Below are 9247 nucleotides of genomic sequence, written 5' to 3'. Positions count from 1 at the left end.
ACTTAAGTTTTATAAACAGCCCAGTTGTGCTGAATGCAGTGACACATGCCTGTATTTCTGGTAGCTGTATGAGGCTAAGGCAGAAAGATTGCAAGTTCAAAACCATCCTCATCAACTTAAGAGAGGCACTTAGCTACTTAGCAAGACCCTGATTCTAAAAAAAATATAAAAAGGGAAGGTGGCTCAGTGGTTAAGTGCTGCTGGGTTCAATCTTCAGTACCAAAACCACAAAAACAACAACAAACATAGCTAAGTTGTGACCTTCCAAATCAAAACAATAAATAAATAAATAAATAAATAAATAAATAAATAAATAAATAAATAAATAAATAAATAAATAAATAAAAGCAAAGAAAGGAGGAGTAGAAGAAGACATAAAATCAACAAAAAAACCAGCCAAGTTTAAATTCTTTTATCTCCCCTATTTCTATTGCTTTATTATGATTTCATTATTCTGTATTTGTATAGCTCAGAGGATTAGAACTTAAACTTGCTTATAAAAAAAGTAAAATAAATTTTTGATAGTAAAGTGAATGCTTACTCTATATTTGGTCATTCTTCTTGAGTAAACAGGAGTGACTTTAACATTGTTCTAAAAATACTATAATGGAAAGGAACAACAAAACAATAAAATACCACATTAAATTAAGCATATCAGAATATCAATCAGATATATTAGTGAAATGTTCAGATAATAATTTGAATACTTATATAAAGAAAACTAAAATTATAATAATGTAAATCCAACTACTTTAATCAACCATGTGTAGAATTGTTGATATTCTCTGTAGTTTTATTTGTGCTATCTTTCAATGTCGTAGAAGTTCTGTGTGGATACTTTGCTGTGTATTGGTTAATTAATAAACAATATTCATATATTATGCATTAATTACTATTTATAAAATATTAAATCTAATGATTTATTTTAATTGGTATTCTATGAAAGTATTCATTTTCAAATACAATTTAAATAAATGTGGAAGTTTGTTTTTATGTAAAGCTTCATCTCATGTTGAATGGGATAAAGATTTTTTGTTTTTTTCCATGTGCAAATTAATATTTTTTCATAACCATAAAAATATTGCAGTGAATCAAAGACTTTCTGTGATGATATAGTTTCATTTTAAGCACTAACAATTCTTTTTATATGTCAGTATATCATGTTAGTGTTTTCTGATTTTTAGGAAAATTTAAACTATTAGCTCATTGAACAACATGAAAGGTAACCAAAAGTACTTGCTTTGAATTTTAAACAAGTATTTTTTTTGAATGTCAGAAACCATATATCTTAGATCCTGAAAAAGCATTATAGCATCATGAATAAATTTTATAGCATAAGTATTGTGGAACTACAGCAGATATTGTGAATAATGAAAGGAAAATATTTTCGCCTTTCAGGTGACAATACCCAAAATACTAAATCATTATTGGTTTCTATTTTCTCACTTTAATTCACATGCACCATAAACTGAGATGACTAGAAACACTTTTCTCTTTAGACTCCAAAAGAATTATGTCATGTATCTTAAGACTGATTGCTTGTATTTATTTAAAAGTGTTTGTCTCAAATTTTAACTCAAATTTGAAGGTGCATATTGGTACCTTCAAATGTGTTTTAATGTTTAACCGGTTTTTTTTGTTGTTGTTGTTATTGTTGTTGTCATTATGATCATAATGTCTGAGACTGTGACCAACATATGAAAAGTATGAATATATATAATGAAGTGTCTCTAGGAGCATAAAACTATTATAATTTTCTTCATCATTCAAAATAAGTACTGGTTTTTCACTTACAGTTAGATAGTATTTTAGTTACTTGGACTGTCAATTCCTTGAACGGTCACTGCGGTTGCTGCAGTCTGGCTGGGCACAATTCACAAGCCACTTAAAAAGCAGAAACAAACTTTATTTTTAGAACACCCACGCAGCACCACATGAGCTCTTATGGACTTCCCTCAGAGCCCAACTGCCACCACCACCGGCTTCCCACAAGCCTCTCAACCCCCACCACTCCTGCTCTTGAGGCCTATTGGCTGGGTCGCATGGGCAGAGCCAAAAGAATCCCCCAATGAGCAGCTCCATGGTCTGAAAGGGCAGGGAAATAGCCCAATGAGCATTACTGCAGAGGAGCCAATCAGCTGGCAGCTGGAAGTTTGCTGGGGCCACGGTGAGCCAATCAGCTGAAAGTTTGCTGGGGCCCCTTCAGCTGTGGCTCTCAACATCTCCCCCTCTCTGTTTAAACAACAAGCATGTGGCTTAGGGACCGTGCCTGCCTTAGGTTGTCCAATACTACATATGGTACTTACCCATCATCAGATGAGCTGACCTCAAGGTGTCAGCCTCCTGTGTTAGGTTGGTACCATTGCAATTGGATCTTCCCCGTCATTGACTACTGGTCCAGCATACAGCCCCACCTGTGGATAGGTCTTTGTACCAGCGGGGGGGGGGGGTGAGGTTCTTTGCCTCACCTCTGTTGGCCCCCAAATTTTAGCTGAACGACCATCACAAGCAGAAGGGAGGAAGATACAACAAGTCAATTGACGGCTCCTTTTGGAAAAATTGTACCACCGATGACACCATCACCAAAAATACCCCAACACTACCACAAGTCGATGCACTAACAGATAGTTCACAATGCATACAAGTGATACATAGTCCAGGCAAGTTCTGCAAGCAGTTCAGTGATAGCTATTACAGAAGCTGTAGATTGGTTTTATCTTTGTCTTCACCAGCACTGGGATGAAGATAAGAATTCTGGCAATAATGGCTAAAAAAAATTATGTAACATTCCAGAAGGCACTAAAAGAAAACAATTTTCTGAACAATTTACATTATCCTGAATAGAATTATTAAATGTAATGAAAAGGAAAGGTGAAAGTAAACAAACAGATCTGTTAACCTCCTTTTTTGTTCACATATTAAAACAATCCTCAACATCTGTTTACCCAATTTAAATTAAACCAGTTAAATCACGTGACTAAAAAAAAACATTTGGATCCATTTTTTTCATGAGCGCTCTCATATATGATATATGGACATACGTACATACAAACATACAACACAAAACACAAGTGTGCACACATAATACATACAACACAACATAATAGTAAAGGCCTTAAAACTTTTTACAGTGAAATCTCCATTGCAATGTTTAAAAAGTCTATAGTCAAAAAATAGAACTGATCAGCAAAACATTAACCTAGGTCTGTATGAGCTCAAAAAACAAAATAGAACTTCATGATGTGGGAAAGGGCAATAATAAAATAGATATTGAAAAAAGCATCCTGGTTCTGTTGCAGATGTAAGGATAGCCAAACTGGAGTTCTAGATATCAGCTGTTATAAATTTGAGCCAAAGCATCTTATTTTTGGTCTGTAGAAATCACTTTAGTTAATCTCTCAGGAATCCAAATCAGCTGCTGTTCTCCCTGTGGAAACAAACAAACAGACCCCCGACTCCAGACAATCACTGGGTCAGGACCTTTCCATTGTCCTGTTAGAATATCCTTCCAAAGTACCTTGGGCTTATGTACATTTTTGGACACATATGCCTTTCCACAGCACTAAGCCCTGATGAATTCAAATTTTAAAAGTTTAGAGTAAAAAGGGTTATTTTAAGTTTATCTTTGGGGAATATATACCCCTTCCCAATTCCCTCTTTTGGCTTTAATAAGTACATTTTAATAGTTTCATGAGCTCTTTCAACTATGCCTTGTCCCTGTGGATTGTATGGGATTCCTGTTATATGAGTAATGCCAAATGTTGAGCAAAATTGTTTAAAAGAAGTAGAAGTATAACCAGGGGCATTATCTGTTTTTAACTGTTTTGGAACACCCACAGTGGCAAAGTGTTGTAAGCAAGGAGCTATAATATCTTTAGTTTTTTCTCTGGCATGAAGGGAGCCCATCAAATATCTGGAAGAAGTATCAACTGTAACATGTAAATATTTTAATTTTCCAAATTCTGGCAAGTGTTTGATGTCCATCTGCCAAATATGGTTAGTTATCAGTCCTCTAGGATTGACTTCAAGATTAACTTGTGGTAAAAAGGTCACACAATTTTGACATTGTTTTATTATTTGTCTAGCTTGTTCCTTAGTTATTTTAAAATGCTTTTGTAAAGTATTAGCATTGACATGGAACTTTTTATGAAAATGTGTAGCTTCTTCTAGTGTAGAGAAAATATGTATGTGATGTGTAGCTTTATCTGCTAAATCATTGCCCAAACTAAGGGCTCCAGGCAATCCTGTATGTGCTCTGATATGTTCTATAAAGAATGGATCTTTTCTGTCCCAGATTAGACTTTGTATAGTGGAAAACAAAGAGAAAACAGTAGAGAAAGGAGAAATCCTACCAGCATCTTCAAGAGATAGTATAGCATTAACTATATACAGACTATCAGAAAATAAATTAAATACAGAATCTTTAAACATCACAAAAGATTGTAATACTGCATTAAGCTCTAACTTTTGAGCTGATTCTTTGGGTACTAAAAATGTAAAAGTTTGATCAGGTGTATATATTGATGCTGTACCATTATTTGACCCATCAGTGAATATATTTGGAGCATTCATGATAGGTGTTTTTCTTGTCATTTTTGGAAAAATTACAGGATGCGATGACCAAAAAGACAACAAAGGATTAGATGGTAAGTGGTTATCAAATGAAACATTAGATTTGCACGTGTTTATTGTCCAAGTATTTAACTCATTAGCTAACTCATCAATTTGATTCATAGTATATGGAGTAATAATTTTATTGGGAGAAATTCCAAACACTCCCTTTACTGCTTTTATTCCTTTGAGTATTAATTGTCCTTTAGCCTCAGGATATCTAGTAAGAATAGTGTTAGGAGAATAAGATAAATGTATCCATAATAATGAACCTTCTTGCCAAAATACTCCTGTAGGTATATTTTTTGTTGGTAGTACAATAAATAATAAAGGCAAACTTATATCAATTCTATCCAAATGCATATTTCCGTGTATGTTTCAATGATTTTTAATGCCTTTCTTGCTTCAGGTTTTAACATTCGGGGTGAATTTGGATCTGATGGACCTTTTAGGATATCAAATAAAGGTCCCAACTCTCCTGTTGGTATGCCTGGATAAGACCTTATCCAATTTATGTTTCCTAATAACTTTTCAAAGTTCTTAAGTGATTTGAGTTGATCTACTCATATTTGAATTTTTGGTGGACGGACCATGGTTGAGGATAATAGAACTCCTAAATAATTAATTGGAAAATTTAATTGTACCTTATCTATTGCTATTTCTAGATTATAATTTTTAAATATGTTTGTAAGTGTGGTATAACATTCTAGCAATGTGTTTTTATCTTTGTGTGCTAATAATACATCATTCATATAGTGAAATATTTGTAGTTCAGGATTTTGATTTCTAAGTGTCTGGATGACTTTGTTAACATAAATTTGACACATAGTTGGGCTGTTAGCCATCCCTTGAGGGAGTACTTTCCATTCATATCTCTGATAAGGACCTTCATGATTCAGTGCAGGGATAGTAAATGCAAAACCTGGACTATCCTCAGGATGAATTGGAATTGAGAAAAAAAAAAAAAACCTTTAATATCTATAACTAAAACATACCAGGTTTTTGGCAAAGCAGACAATTGACGAATCCCCAATTTAGCAGGTCCCATAATAACCATCTCATTATTAATGGCTCTTAAGTCTTGCAATAAACTCCATTTACCAGATTTCTTTTTTGATGACAAAAATGGGAGTATTATGGGGAGATACAGAAGGTTGTATATGTCCTTCCACTAATTGTTGTTTGACCAGGTCATGGGCTGCTTGTATCTTTTCTTTATTCAGGGGTCACTGAGAAACCCATAATGGTCTTTCTGATTTCCAAGTAATTTTTATTGTCTCAGTGACCCCTCCTGAAAATCCAATCCATGTCTGTCTGTTCCTTCATCTATTTGTATTGGTGCTGCTGTACCTTGCTCTTGTTCTCCTAATCTTTTTCCTTTCCTAAAACTTTATCTAGCCATAATAGTGGACACATTTGAATTGATGTTATTTGTTAATGTTAGTCCTAATTGATCTAGGACATCTCGTCCCCATAAATTTTATGGGAAGATGATCCAATACATATGGTTGTATAGTTCCTTCATATCCTTCAGGATCCTTCCAATCTAATACCATTGCATTTCTATGGGGATTAGTCACCACTCCTAGGTCTCCAGGTGTTTGAGTGGCTTTTTGTAATGTCCAATGTTTTGGCCATTCTTGAGGAGAGATGATGCTAAGGTATGCACCTGTATCCAGTAGCCCATTAAATTCATGTCCTTGAATATTTCATTTTAGCATGGGGCGAGAATCTAAATTTAAAGAAAGCATAGCCCAATCTACACCTGTGGAGCCTAATCCCCTGGAACCTCTTTCTACAGTACGACTGGAAAATTTATCCTGTAGGCTGGGTATTATTAGTAACTGTGCTATTCTATCTCCTGGTGAACTTACTGATATACCCTTTGGAGAACTGGCTATAATTTTTATTTCACCTTCATAATCGGGATCAATTACCCCAGGACTTATCATAAGTCCTTTTAGAGTAGAAGAACTGCATCCCAATAATAAGCCTACTGTTCCTTTGGGAAGAGGTCCTTTTACCCCTGTGGGAATTATGTGAACTCTCATCTCTGGAGTTAGTACTGTTCTGGCAGAGGCACAGATGTCCAATCCTGCACTTCCTCTGGTTTGTCTAGTGAGGGATCTAATGCACAATGTGTCCTGGGCACTACCCTGAGGGGGTTGCTGGGTTCCTCCAGTGCCCTGTATATTTGTGGTCTTGGGCCTCGGAGCATTGGGCCCCCCTCTCTGTTTTTTGGCAATGGAGCCCGATGCCTTTCTCCTCGATATCATGGATAGACACCTGGTCCTTGTTCATTTTTTGATAACAGAGTACCCTCTATGATGGTTTGAAAACAGCATTCATTAGCCCAATGTCTCCCTCTATGGCATCCTGGGCAAATATCCGGTATTCTACTCCTTTGATACCTACTTTTGTTAAGCCCTCCTCCTATGGGGCAATTCCTTTTAAGATGTCCTGTTTGCTCACAATTGTAGCATGTTTTTGGCCTGGCATCCCAAACCTGTTGTACTGCAGCTGCAAAGATTTTCCCTTGTTCATTAATGTCTCTACATAATTTAATATATGTGTTTAAATCTTCATGTTTCCCTGGTCTAATGACCTCTCTGCACCAACGATTTGCTTGCTCATAAGCCAATTGTTTTATTAATGGCATTGCTTGTTCTGTATTCCCAAAAACTGGCAGCTGGAAGTTTACTGGGGCCACTGTGAGCCAATCATCAGCTGGCAGCTGGAAGTTTGCTGGAGCTGCTGTGAGCCAGTCATCAGCTGGCAGCTGGAAGTTTGCTGGGGCTATGGTGAGCCAATCAACTGGAAGTTTGCTGCGGCCCCTTCGGCTATCAAATCCTTGAATCCACTGTGGTATTTATTCCATTTAGGCAAATCATATTATAAACAAGTGGTTGAAGTACTGGTGTTGTGACTCAGTGGTAGAGTGCTCACCTCGCATATATAAAGCACTGGGTTTGATCCTCAGCACCATATGAAAATAAATCAAATAAAATAAAATGTTGTGTCCATCTAATTAAAAAAATAAACTTGGGTAAAATTTATTTCCTCCTACCTTTCTTTCCTTCTTTCTCTCTGCCCACCTGGTTTCTTTCTTTCTTTCTTTCTTTCTTTCTTTCATTTTGGGAACCAAACCAAGGCTCTTGCACATGCTAGTTATGTGGTCTATACTGACCTATATCAATAGCCTTGCTTGTGTTTCTTAAATAGTGAGAATTGGTAATTAAATACTGAGAATATACTAGGTTTCCTTGCATGGGTAGAAAACATGCAATCAAATATACACTATCAAAAATTAAGTAACTATTTCTATATACATAATTTATAACATAGTTTAGAGTAGACTGAACTAATTTAGAACAAGTTAAATAAGATTTATGGAATACTTCATATGTGGCTACAGACTATTATTTAATCATTAATCTGTTTAATCTTCATGATAACACCATGAATTTATATCCTAACTATTTTGAAAAGTGAAGAGAATAAGACACAAGTTTATTTGACAAGGACATAATTTGGATTAATAGAAGACACATGATTTGAACACAAGCAATGTAGATTCAGAACTCAAGCTTCTATTTTTAAAATTGTTTAAAATTAACCTATAAAATTGTGTTTATTTGTTGTAGAAAATATAATGTTTTGAAATATAGATATACTGTGTAATTCTTACATGTAGTTTTTTTAAAGAGAGAGAGAGAATTTTTATTATTTATTTTTCAGTTTTCAGTGAATACAACATCTTTATTTTATTTTTATGTGGTGCTGAGCATCAAACCCAGCGCCCCGCGCATGCCAGGTGAGCGCATTACTGCTTGAGCCACATCCCCAGCCCTACATGTAGCTGTTTTAAAAACACATTACCAGTTGGTTTTTTAGTCAGCTCAGGTAGCTATAACAAAATACCAGGAAAGGGAAGATGGCCGCGAAGGGAGTGCAGTAACTCCGAGTACTGCATCACTGTGAGGGAAAATGATGAGTTAGAACGGCTAAAAGCTATCTGGTTAGGAATTTCCAGCAAAACTGGGGTGCTCCAAAACCTAGTGGAAGGATTTTCATCGCACGAGGATCAGCTTCAGGGGCTCAAAAGCGAGCGATTTGTCCGTACGGAGCGCTTATTGTTCGGCAGATCGCCCTGCGGCTGGAGTCTGCGGAGCGCACTGGGAAACGACGGGCTGGTGGCGCAGAGATACAGCGATGCTGATTCTGCGGGCTCCTGCCAGCTAGGCATTTGCTGAGCTCGGAGCTGAATTCTGGGTTGGAGACGGGGAAGGAAACGGTCCAGTTCGGTTCTCCACACCGGTCAGACCACGGAGGAAGCCAGCGGCCACCATCTTGGAGAGCTGACGTCACCATCCTTGTTTTTGACTGATTGCAGCTCTTTCAGCTATAGAACAGGTAATTTCAGGCTGACAATTGTCTGCGTCTCGCAGACAAATTGCTCAGACTTAGTGCTAAATAACACGCGGAAACTGCTTCTTGGAGCCTGCTCCTATCAGAACACGCACCGAGCCCGGAGCGGCGGAGCTCCGGCTACCGGAGCTGCTCTGGCCCAGGGCTATAGAACCCGCGGAAACTGCTTCTTGGAGCCTGCTCCTGTCGGAGCATGCACCAAGTCCGG

The sequence above is a fragment of the Callospermophilus lateralis genome, chromosome X, assembly GCF_048772815.1.
Source record: "Callospermophilus lateralis isolate mCalLat2 chromosome X, mCalLat2.hap1, whole genome shotgun sequence".
Classification (NCBI taxonomy): domain Eukaryota; kingdom Metazoa; phylum Chordata; class Mammalia; order Rodentia; family Sciuridae; genus Callospermophilus; species Callospermophilus lateralis.
The sequence above is the reverse complement of the archived record's forward strand: the minus strand, read 5'-3'. Positions refer to the sequence as shown.